The 13,345-nt window shown below is 44.2% G+C and overlaps 2 pseudogenes; both read left to right on the top strand.

Annotated features, from left to right (window-relative positions):
* LOC8074310 lies at positions 385-5,746 on the top strand (annotated as a pseudogene).
* LOC8074311 lies at positions 8,094-12,564 on the top strand (annotated as a pseudogene).

A 13,345-nucleotide genomic window follows, 5' to 3' on the forward strand; every position in this document is an offset into this window, starting at 1 on the left:
ACCTCACCTGTGACAGGAGCCACGACCCCCCTCGGCTGCTGCTGCTCAGCGACGGCAGCCTCCGGGTCGCCGAGATCTCTCTGGCGGGTGAATTCGTGCGCGTCATGCGCACCGGCTCCATCATAAACACAACCGGCGACTTCACCTCCGACGGCTGGAATGCCTCGCTCGAATTGGGCAGCGGCTTCAGGCCTCGTTCGTTTTGGCCCGGAACGGCCCGGATCGCGGCCTGATCCGTCCGGATCGAATAGGCTCGGTTCGAAACTGATCGATCCGGGCCTTTTCCTATACTCTTTGGCCCGAAACAGAGACGGGCCCTCCTACGTCCGGAACTTATCCTGGTGACGGCACGGCACGCGACTTGCGACGCTGCAGTACGAGACGATGGCGTAGGGCACCACGAGGGGACGCGACGGCGCAGGGCACCACAAGGGGACGCGATGACGCAGGGCATCGTGAGAGGACGCGATGGCGTGGCACGAGGCCACGGCGCTGCGCTCTCCGCTGCCTTCTGGCCAGTAAGCACTGCCCTCATCTTCCTTGCCCCGTCCTCTCCCTGGTGCTAGGTTCTTGCTTGCCTGCGCTGGATCCATCGCTAGATAGTCGCTAGGTCTCGCGTGATGTGTTGATCCCTCGGTTGGCTGGCTCTTCCTTTCCTTCTTGACCTGCCACTCTTGATGCTCCTAGGTCTTGGCACAGGCGAGTGAAGCAATTGGGGACTGCAGGCTGGGGATGGGTCTACGGTTGCCTACATAATTGATTTGACATAGGTCTGCTGAGATCTATCTGCTATCTAGTGATTGGTTGGCAAATGCGATGCTGGTCTTTGTAAGCTTGAGCTGAGAGATTCATGATCCACCCTGTCCTTTCCTGTTTTTATCTGCTCTTGCAGTGAGGTTCAGTGTGCCTTGCACCTACCTCCAATCATATGATTCCTTCAGTAACAATATTATCGTGTTATTATTCCTTTGACAGTTGCCATTGCCACCCAAAGTAGCAGATTATGCAGTTACCGGTAGAGTTGACCCTGCCAGTGAAGTGTCTGTAACTTTTCTCTCAAAAAAAGTGTGTCTGTAACTAAAAGACAGTGACTATAGTAGTAGATAAACAAGCAGCGAGTGTTTGGTTGCCCTCAGTAGCAGCTCAACAAACCGAATTTCCTAGATTTTTTTATGATGGTATGACTTATAGTATAGTACTAGAGTAATGACTCAAAAGGCCTTGATTGGAACACTAGCACTTCAACTCGATGCTACGCTGAACTATCTGTTTGTCAGCAGTAGATGCATAAACGAGGCCACAAGGTGTGAGGCCAATGAGGAGCTTAATCATTTATGGTTTATGTTCAGATGTGCCAAAAAAATTGTATGTCTTATCTGAAAGGCATTTTTTACAATCTGTTGCCAAAAAAAGATGCTCCTCTCCTATCCTGCTTTTGCAAACTGCAAGCACTGACTTGCAGGATGATGTTTCTGATAATTCCTTTCTTCAGCTTGCTTGCCTTTTGCAATAGATTGGTCTCTGATTTTTTTAGTGTACAATTCCACTAAATCCTCGCAGTGGCTAGTGAGTGTCATCATTGTTCAAATTGCAGCAACAAAGTATTTAAATAATAGTCCAGCTGATGAGTAAGTAGTAGTAAAATACAGAGAATGCTTCTATGCAGAGCAGCACTAGAAAAGACACATATACTTGACTACTAGAGATCCTAAAACTTCAGGAGTTATTGCTAACTAATAGTTAGGCACAAAGCGAGCCTTTGTCAATTTGGCAAATGGTGCAGGCATTTGCTCATGAAAAAGCCCAGAAGCACTTGCTGATATTTCATCGATTATATGTGCACACAGCCATATACAACATTCAGACATAAGTGAGTGCACTTGTATCCCACAATCACCTAACGATAATTTCAGTGAAAGCATTTGGCTGAAGTTGCTTGCGGTAGCTCACTGCTCACCCACGGTCAAAAAAACTTTTAAGATGACTATACTACAAATTTTCTAGGTTTTTTTGGGTTGAAGGCTTGAAGGTAGTAGTATGTGGATGCAATCTTTTTGGGCCGAATTTGGCACTGCAGGCTTAATTGTGACACCCATGTTTGCATTGAGATATTGAGTTGTCAACATGTCAGCACCATTTGTTTTTTGACGTGGTTTTTTGCTTAACATATACCTTTTCTTATTACTTGTAGATCTCTCCACCACCATTTAGAGTTGGGGAAGGTGAACCTCCGCCTTTGTGGGATCCGGTATCAACTCCAAAAGGTACACTAGAATATTTAGCTTCTTTATGACATGTTAATAATATTTAGCTTCTTTATGACTATAAAATTATATGCTTCAGTTCTACAATGAGTCTATCACTGCGAGATCACATTAGAAAGAGGAGGGAGGAGGAAGATGATGACATGATGCCATTTATTTTCCCTGCCTTATATCTTATGAGTTCTATTAGATGGGGAGAAAGGAGAAAACGCCATACTTCAGAAGAAACAGGCGAGGTTAAAGTTCGTAGACTCCTCGAGGGACATGTCAAGAACTGTCAAGTTGCATTTAGGATGGAACCACACATCTTTACAGAATTGGCAACTTATCTTAGAAGGAAAAGGCTTGTTGTTGATACTAGGATCACAGTGGAGGAGAAGTTGGGTTTCTTCTTATACATGTTAAGTCACAATACCTCATATGAGGATCTCCAAGTGTTCTTTGGGCACAACAATGACACCTTTCATCATCACATCAACCACTTCTTCAAGGTGGTCATTCCTGCACTCTCTCGTCGTTTCCTTCAAGCTCCCAATCCTAATCAAGTGCATCAAAAAATCCAAGAGAATCCTAGATTCTATGCATTTTTCAAGAATTGTCTAGGTGCCATTGATGGAACTCATGTTCCTGTTTCCATAGCCTTTGAGAAAGCTTCTCCGATTAGAAATAGGAAGGGCACACTAAGCATTAATGTGATGGTGGCATGTGATTTCGATCTCAACATCACTTTCATTTCTAGTGGATGGGAGGGATCAACTACAGATTCTAGAGTGCTACGATCAGCTATGAGCAAGGGCTTCCAAGTACCTCTAGGAAAATTCTATCTAGTTGATGGAGGGTATGCGAATACTCCATCTTTCCTTGCTCCATATAGAGGAGTTCGATACCATTTGAAAGAATTTGGGTCTGGACGTCGGAGGCCGCAGAACCCAATGGAGCTCTTCAACCACCGCCACGCACTGCTGAGGAACCATGTGGAAAGGGCTTTGGGGGTGCTTAAGAAGCGCTTCCCCATTTTGAAAGTTGCCACATTCCATATGTTGGAAAATCAAGTTAAGATACCTATAGCTGCTGCCGTCATCCATAATCTGATCCGATTACTTCATGGAGATGAGGAATGGTTAGATCATCAACCGGATAATATCCCTCCAAGTACCTATGTTGTTTTACCAAGTGGTGATGAATTGGATGACCTAAATGTGGGTTCAATACAAGGCAACACTTTAAGAGACACCATAGCCCAAGAAATGTGGGTTCAGTACCAGCAACATTTACATTAGTCTTTGAATATGTTCTAATAAGTTAACAAGATTGTAATAAGCTTGTATTGTAATTAAGCAGAGACTTCTTTTTAGTATTTAAATTAGTCTTTAAATAGATTGTAATAAGCTTTTGTCATGAATAAGCTTGGCCTGTAATAAGTGAATAAGCTTGTAATAAGTGAATAGGCTTGTGTCATATTTGACAGCGATGGTTGCAAAGGGCTCCCTGAAGCTCAATATGATTGCAAGGGCATCACCAAAGTTGCACAAGTTCCTAGCAAACCCAAGTGGCATTAAGAAAAAGGCTTCTCCTAAATGCAGTAAGGCAAAGAAGGCTGGAGGTTCTCCAAGAGGTATGGTGTTTAATTCTCTATTATTTCTCTACTGTTATTTGCTACTAAAAGAAGTTTCTTGAAGTATTTCTCTGCTGCATAGTTTATGCCACCATCTGCTATTATAGCAGTTTTAGTAAACATGTAACCTTTAAACTGATATTTGTTGTTTCTTTGCTGTAAACTGTTATTTCTATTTGCTGATTGTTGGTAACCTGATGTCTGACCATTGTTTATGTAGTAGTAAAGCAAAGAGCAGAGTGGAATCCGGCCCTTGAGAAGTCCCTGGTAGACATTCTCCATGAGTATAAAGATAGTGGCTACAGAGGTGACAATGGTTGGACTCAGAAGGGTGGAATAAGATGGTGAAGGAGTTCCATCTGAGGAACAAGTATGTCAACTACACAAAGAGTCAGATTCAAGACAAAGAAGTGCAACTAAAGAGAGACTATAGGATGCTAAAAGAGGCAAGGCAGCAGAGTGGGGCCACCTGGAATGAAGATAGCTAGGCATGTGGTTGAAGGAACACCAGCTCTGTGGGCTAACCTCAAAGTGGTAAGTTGATTTCTTGAAGTAATTCTATGGATATCCTCATAGTGATAACCTCATATTTGATCAATGGTTCTCTTTGAATGTGCAGACATACCCTAAAATCAAGAAATTCCGCAACAATAAGGCAAGATTTCCATTATTTGATGCTTTGGGAGAGCTTTACGATGGTAGGTTCACTTTCTATATTTGTTTTATATCTTGCTACTCTATGTTATCATGTGATTCACTTGACTTGTCTAAAACAACAACTCTACATCCATGTTCTTATTTGTGTTGTCATGATGTAGAATTAAGTTACTAGAGTATCTTGCTAATTTGAGACATCTAGATGACAAGATTGCCTGAATTAAAAAAATATAGATTGATGAACTAACCTAAAAGTTATCGTGTAGGTCATTTGGCTGAAGGTACGTACAATATCACTTCCCTTGAGCCACCACAAGAGGAAGCACCACTTGTACAAATTCATGATGTAGATGACTTGGACAACAATGAGGTCCATGAGCTACTAGATGACGATGATTTAGTCACTGAGATGCAAACAAGTGAGGTTGCTGATGAAAGAAATGGGGGGAAAATGAGATCATAGATGTTGAAAGAAGCGGGCAGCGAAGAACTACTACTACTACATCAAGCAAAAAACATGAGAAGCAAATAAAGAGGCCTAAGAACAAGGGTGAAAGGATTGAAGAAATGATGGGGAGATACCTAGACATGAGGACTAAGCAAGTATAGGATGAGTCTGCAGAGCTAGCCAAAGAAAAAGAAGTTGCTCAAGATAATGACTTCTCTATCAAAAGGTGTATATCCATGCTGAGCACGATGGAAGTGACAAAGGAAGAAAAAGCAAAGGCATTTGCTGTTTTCATCAAAAGCAAAGAGAATAGAGAGGCCTTCCTAAGTGGGTGTGAACTAGATCAAGAAGCAACTTTGGTTTGGCTTAAAAGTGCAATGGTCTGACAGGTCAGTCTACTTAATTCCTAAAAACTTGATGTTTTCCTTCTTGTTGATACTAGGATCACTATGGCGGTGCATTTGTTGATGTTTTCCTCAGGGAGCACGGCTACCAGCTGTCGTCGCAAATTAGGCCTCGTTCGGCACCACCGTATTGGTGTCAGACCAGTATATGATCCAGGCTAGGATCGAGTGGATCCTGGTCAGTCAATAGAACCCGATGCTTCCTCCGTTATCTCTCCAGGAATTAAACCGGTTGTCTCAAATGCAGTGTTCGGTTCAGCTGGTCAGGAATGAAAATAGGGATACAGTGAAACAGCCAGCCGAGGTTCATAACATGTTCAATAGATAAGCACAATATGACTTTGATATTCAAAACTAACATCTGACTCTTAATAACAATTTCTGCACCAACAAAGTTATGATCATAGGAAACAATAATTGATAATTTTTTTTAGAATTGACTTCCATCCAAGGACAATTGATAAAAACCTTGTCAAAATCTCAGCTGACTTTAGCCTTACATTTGCAAACTGTGAGGATGGTAAAAGCAAATTTTTTCATGACTACTTGCACGGCGTGATCACCGGCTCAAAGGCGCACACATGTTCATGGCCACTCATTTTTTTCCAAAAAATGTGCACGGTCACTCAGACTCAAAGTGCTAATATCATGTTTAAACTTGAAATGCTTCCTAGATCCAAAATATAAATTACAAAAATACCCAAAGGCAACATCAACCAAATCAAAACTCCATTAAATGCAAAAATCAAGAAAGAACGCAATCGAGCCTTCCAATACTCCATTTAATCATGTGAAGCAAAACAACAAGCTCCCAGCAATATCTTTCAAGAACTGTCAAAGTCATGTACCGGCAGAAACCAAATGTATTAACTTAATTGACTAAATGTCTTTATAGGACAGATGTTTTGCAAATAGAGTAGTAATTTAGTAAAACTCATCCATTTTTCTTGTGCTGCTGACCGACTATTTTTACCTAAATATAAGAACAAGTATCAGTCTTAGCACAAGTGAAGTCTTTATTTATGACAGGAGCATATCTCAGCTTTCAATCTTATTATGGAAGGACAGTATAATTGGCTAACAACAAACATATCCCTGACTAGAAATGCATCTCTACAGTCCAAATCCTCTTACTAGCAACTCAACTATCAAAATATTCTCATCTCTAAGGGTTGAACAGGGCTAGAAAGTAGTACTGTCCTTAATTTGTGACAACATGTATAGAAGAAACCCAATTTCTCCTCCATAGTGATCCTAGTATCAACAAGAAGGAAACCATCAAGTTTTTAGCAATTAAGTAGACTGACCTGTCAGACCATCGCACTTTTAAAAAGAAACCAACGCTGTAGATTATTCTACAACTCTAAATGGTGGAGGAGAGATCTACAAATGACAAGAAACAATTTCTGAGTCAAATAAGAGTTTATTATGAGCCAAATAACAAGAAACCAACGCTAAAATAGCTGATAATTGAAGCGACGCTGCAGGGAGCTGCGCCATGCTTCTCTACAAGAAACCAACGCTGAAATAGCTGACAATATTACAATCACATAGGAGTATAGAACAGTAAAACATTCTTAAGCCAAGTTGTTGTAACATGTTGTGCTGATGCATGCAAACTGCAAGTAGGTACTGTATACTCCTAACAAAACACACCAATGCAATGGTAAACAAACATGCTGCTACGTAGTAGTGCAGTCAGAGGCAACCACACACTGTTATATGCTGTACGCAAGCAGGCTGAGAAGCTCATTGGCCAGGAAAATTGGGAAAAGGCATCTCACTTTTCAGTAACCACAGGGATTAGGAAGATGCTGTCAAGTTGAAACACTGCTACGACTGGTAACAGTTTTGAGAGTTAAACTACCACTAGCGGTGTGATTGGTGAATGCCTGAATGGTGATGCCCCAACTAATGCTCTCGTTCTCAAGAATTTGACACAGCAAGGCCACCTCCGCTCCTCTCTTAATTATTAGTACTGCAGCTAGCTAGTAATACTAGTATTTGTGAAGAAATGGTGATTAGTGGTGCTACTGCTAGTGTTTATCAGCTGACAGATTTCTTTAGTTGTTCTGTAACAAACTAGCAATGCACGTGCAGGTTACCTATAGTAAGTAATAATTATTATAATGCCACCAATAATTTTTTGTGTAACAACGGACACCGAATCACCGTGCCGGGGTAGGCTTCCACGGTCAATTCAACAGAACGACGTGCACCACTCGCTCCTGCTACCTTGGATTCGAGTAATCTTTTGCATCGAACCACGACCACTTGCGTGGAGAAGAATGGCGGAAAAAGAGTGGGCGTTCAGCATTCAGCGATGCTGCTGCAGCAGGACAACAACGAACTGCCCTGATGTGACACTGGTAGTAGACTGCTTGCCACTGCTGCGGCTATTCCGCACGAGCGCTTGACCGCCGCCCCTCCCCTCCCCTGCTATCATCATCGCATCTGATCACTCCCCCTCCCCTCCCCTCCCCTCCCCTCCCACAGCCCGCTCTCCCCTCCAGAATCCTCGCCGGAACTGCAGCGCCGAATGGGCCTCGGCGCCGCGGGATCTCCCTCTCTCCGCCGCCCACCAACAGTCGCCGACGCACGCGTCGTCGCCCAGCGATCAATCGCAACCCCGAGGATCCAAGAACCCTAGAGGAGGGAGAGAAGACGAGGACGAAGGGGAGAGCGAGGGATCACCGGCGAGAAGGATGAAGAAGGGGAAGGACGTAGGGTTGGAGTCGGTCGCGTCGCCGTCGTCTCGCACCGCCCCGCCGTTGCCGCCGTCGCCTCCACTGCGGCCTGCGGCTGCGGGGTCTCGACTGCTCGTGGTGCTCGACTGCGCCGTCTCAGCCCCGACTCCGTTCCGGAGGGTAGGAGGTCGGGCTTTGTTCCGGGCGTGGAGAGGGGTGGAATGGCCAAACCAGGCCAGATTTCTTTTCTGGCCAGCCCAAACCGAACGGCATTTTGAGGCAGACCTGGCTTCAAAACGGGCTGGTGGCAATCCACACGGATTGAGCAGCGAAACGGGCCATTCCGGCCGAAACGAACGACGCCTTAACGAGTTCGTCGTCGCCGGATGCAACGTGATTAACGTGATTGCGACGATTTCAGGGGACGTTGTTGGGGAGAAAAACCCCAAGATCGTCAGCGGCTGTGCCTCGTTGTGCACCAAGACCAACAGCGGTGGCGACGTCTACTTTGGGGAGGCCACAGACAGGTCTTGCACCTGCATGTCGGGATGCTGCCTGGCGCCCCTCACTGCTGGCGGTGTGCCCAAGCCTAATGGAGTACAGGCCAGGTGGCTCTACAGTGGCAACGACCATACCGTGGAGCAGACAGCTCTGCCAATAACCGTGTTCGTCGCGGAGCAGGGGTGGACGGAAAAGGAATTGGAACGAACAGGCGGATTCCAGTTCCAGGAGGCTCCCCTTCTCCTCGATTTTGCCGTCACGCAGGGCCTGCCGCCCTACAGGGAAGGCAACAGAAGCTGCAGCCAAGATGTACAACGCATGGTCTGCAAGAGTGAACACAGCTTTTGCAATGCTCGGGACATAGGCTACACGTGCGACTGCGACTATGGTTACGACGGCAACTCTTACCTCGCCGGCGGGTGCCAAGGTTAGTTACCACTGCATGCTGTTCATAGCTTTAGTGCAATTACTATTCTTCATAGCTTTAATTTCAGTAGGGGCCTGTTTATTGCAAAGTCGAGCCCTGTTTTTTTTTTTTTAGGAAACAGAAGGGCATTGGCCCCTACTGAAATTTATTAAGCAAAAGCAGAAAGCAATTACAATTACAGATAAAAAAAGATAAGGTCAGAAGAAAGAACAGAGGAAGTTCAGAGCCAGCAAGCCGCAAATTCTGAACCAGCTGTACACCACCAATGATCTAAAACATTAAGGAATAGCACTTATCCAATCTTCTAATCTTGGTGAATAGGCTTTCTTGGCACGCAGCAATTGGCAACAGTCCCTTATTTATATATTAAATGACTGTGAGCATGTTTAGTAAAGGAGAAATATACAAACTAGATCAATGAACGCCAGTTACCGAGTGTGTCCTGCACTAACCAAAACAAAAGCATAGATTCTTAATATATATACACAGAAATTAAAAACACATCCCGGCGATCAAAATTAGTAGGATCCAATTATCACCTAGAATAATATGCTCATATTCGCCCTGTACTTTTTTATTAAATATCCGCATCAATAATTATCGGAAATACTCTAACTAACTGCTAAATCTATATTTAGATTACCTAAACCTTGAATTATGCAAATACTATACCGTTTGTTTGGATCCCCTTAAAAACATGAGAACACTTTCAGTTTAGTTTTATGATCTAAAGCTTTGAGGTGCACTAAAGTTTAGAACTAACTTTAGTGTCTACTATAACTTACTTTAATACCCGCAGGGAACTTATGGTGATCCCGGAGTCGAAGGTGGTTGTGTCTACTGTAACTTCGACGACACAGGTCAGTACTAATCACACCCTGGAGTTGCACGCCTTGCACGCACACGTCGGTATCTTAATTATGTTCATTTTGTAGCAGATGCGGTGTCATCGTCCAACTGCAGCACTAGCTGCGGCGCCGTGAGCGTGCCGTACCCATTCGGCTTTGGGCCCTCCCAATGCTACTGGCCGGGGCTCAACCTCACCTGCGACACACGCCACAGTCCCCCGCGGCTGCTTCTCGACAGCAACAGCGCCCTCCAGGTCGTCCAAATCTCCTTGCACAACTCCACAGTGCACGTCATCCATCATCACAGCAGCGATGACTTCAAAAATTACACGGTGGCTAACGATGATGGCGGCCCCTTCAGCCCGATGGGGATGACTAACGTTGGCCTCCCAGACATCGGCGATCCCTATGTGCTGTCGACCAGGAATGAGTTCATCGTTATCTCCAAATGGCACTTGCGTGGTGCCACCCTCTATGGGGAGTACAGAAACGGCCGCAGCAACACCGACAGCATCATCAGCAGAGCTGTCTGCAGCTCTGGCAGCCCTGTCGGAGATCGTGGGTACTGCTCCGGCTACCAAGGCTGCTGCCATGCACCCATCTCTGCAGGCAGCACGCCCAAGAGAGTGGAATTCGAAATGCTAAGCAGTCGTGATAATTCGTCATTGAACATCACATACGCGTTCATCTCAGAGATGGGGTTGACTGATGAGTGGCACCAGATCTTCAACATGAATGACCAAAACAATTTCATCTCATCTCCTATTGTTCTACAATGGGCCGTTAAGAAAGGCTTGTCAGTGTCTGTTGCCGACAGCTCAGGCAAGTGCCCAGCGGGCGTGACCAGCAGCCTTTGCCAGAGTGAGAACAGTGACTGCCGGCAAGAGAATGGAGGCTTTACGTGCCACTGCTCCAATGGCTTCGACGGCAACCCTTACGTCGCCCATGGATGCCAAGGTCAGAACTGATTTTATAGTCCTCCTCATGCATATATCTCTAGACATTAGTTTATAGTCCTTTAATTTGAGAGGCTTCCATTGTTGTTTATGTTCATCCTCATTGGCTACAGATATTGACGAGTGCAACAACCTAGCGCTACGCAAAACATGCGTGGACTTGGGTGGCTCCTGCTTCAATTACCCTGGAGGCTACGAGTGCCAGTGCCCGCCCGGAATGCATGGCAACGTTTATCAGCCCGGTGGCTGCATCGTCGTCAAGAAGTCCGCAACACGTGAGATTCTCATGTCCCTCCTATATGATTAATCTGCTGACATGGTATGCGCATACATACAAACGTAGCTTGCAAAAATGATCATAATAGTGTATGGGCATGTCCATTTTCAGGTTTAATTATTGGTTTGTCAGCTGCTAGTGGCCCAGCACTCCTATTGGCTCTTGGTATATGGTTCCTACTCAGCAAGCTTAAACAACACAGGATAAAATTACTTAAACAGAAGTACTTTAAGCAAAACCGTGGGCAACTGTTGCAACAGCTATTGTCCCAAAAGGCAGACATTGCAGAAACGATGATAATACCATTGGATGAGCTTGCAAAGGCCACAAACAACTTCGACAAATCTCGTGTGATTGGTGGTGGAGGGCATGGTACTGTTTACAAAGGAATCCTATCAGATCTACATGTTGTGGCCATCAAAAAGTCAATGATTACCCTCCAGAAAGAAATATATGAGTTTATAAATGAGGTGGCAATTCTCTCACAGATCAACCATAAGAATGTGGTAAAACTCTTGGGATGTTGCCTAGAGACTGAGGTGCCATTGTTGGTGTATGAGTTTATTCCCAATGGGACCCTTGATCAGCATCTTCATATTCAAGAACCAAAAAGGTCACTATCATGGAGCAGCAGGTTGAGGATCGCAACTGAAATAGCTACTTCTCTTGCCTATCTTCACTCCTCAGTTTCAATCCCAATAATCCATAGAGACATCAAATCTAGTAACATACTTCTTGATGATACAATGACATCAAAGATATCAGACTTTGGAGCTTCAAGATACATTCCAATAAACAAAACGGAATTGACAACAATAATACAGGGAACGTTCGGATACTTGGATCTAGAGTGTTTTCATACTGGTCGGCTTACTGAGAAAAGTGACGTTTATAGCTTTGGTGTAATTCTCGTGGAGTTGCTCACCCGGAAGAAACCAACTTGTCAACATTTGTCAAATGAATATGGTGGCCTTGTTCCACATTTTCTCAATCTACTTGCCTCTAGAAACCTTGCCCACATAATAGATCCACAAGTTCTAGAGGAAGGAAGCACAGAAGTGCAAGAAGTTGCTATGCTTGCAGCATCCTGTATAAAATTAAGAGGTGAAGAAAGGCCAACAATGCGACAAGTTGAGGTTACATTGGAAGGACTTCAACAGCGTTCCAACAAAATATACAAGAAAGATGATATGGTCTCTAAGGAATATGAGAATGCTGGCATTGGAGCAAACTATTCATCATGGACTAAAGAAGGGCACAAATTGGAGGAATCAAGTAGAAGATATAGTATGGAGCAAGAGATGGTGATGTCAGCAAGGTATCCTAGATAGCATAGCTCTGTGTTGTGTGCATTAGCACAAGGGATAAGTTAACTTCTCCTACTAGTATTTTTATGCATGATGATACAACTGTATCTCTCTACTGTTATCTTTATTTTGTTCACATGATTATGATGTATCATCAGTTATGAAGATTACCATCTTCCAGATCAGGTCAAAGTTGGTTGATTTATTATCTTAATTTGTCATACAACAATGACATTTTTCTCTAGAAAAGAATACAAAAAGTATGCTATGGTATTGACATGCAACCTCAATTATTGTAGCGCATGTAGGGCATGGCCACGTGTGGCCGTAAGCTCGATTCGGTGTGTAGTGGCCGCTCCATCGCAACAATTTGAATTGTCTGATACCTGGTGCAAACGCGGAAAGAAAACATTAATAGAGACCGGGATGCAGTCCATTCGTGCCAAAGAGACTTCTTTAATCTACCCTTTCCATAGGCTAGTTGATTTGACAGCCTCTGGAAATGTTTTAGAAATTAAAAAAAACTAGTGAGCCATCAGCAAGAAGCAGCAGGACCCTCAGCAGCGGCATGCATGGGCCCAAGTAGTCCTCCCTTCTCCTCTAGAGCAAACCCATCCAAATTGGATCTGCTATATATGAATGGACTGTATAGTTAGAAAATGGACTAGAAGTGTGGCTAATAATGAAATGGACTAGGCTTGGTTAACGGAGGCATGTATCTTAATATGTCTTTCTCTAAAAATGGCTCTAATTTTCAGAGATGTCTCCATAAATGAGATGGACGCCACTGAAAAACATTGGGTATTCTCGAAGACCACCTTACTTTTAGGCAGTCTCTATTAATAGAGAGTTTTAGTATATCTTAAAATGATTGTTGTGCTAGTAGAGGGTCGACCATCCATGGAGGAGCTGGAGTGCTGGACAAGAAGGGTTTAAAATTTGGAGCATGTCAGC

This window comes from Sorghum bicolor, chromosome 5, assembly GCF_000003195.3.
Source record: "Sorghum bicolor cultivar BTx623 chromosome 5, Sorghum_bicolor_NCBIv3, whole genome shotgun sequence".
Lineage (NCBI taxonomy): Eukaryota > Viridiplantae > Streptophyta > Magnoliopsida > Poales > Poaceae > Sorghum > Sorghum bicolor.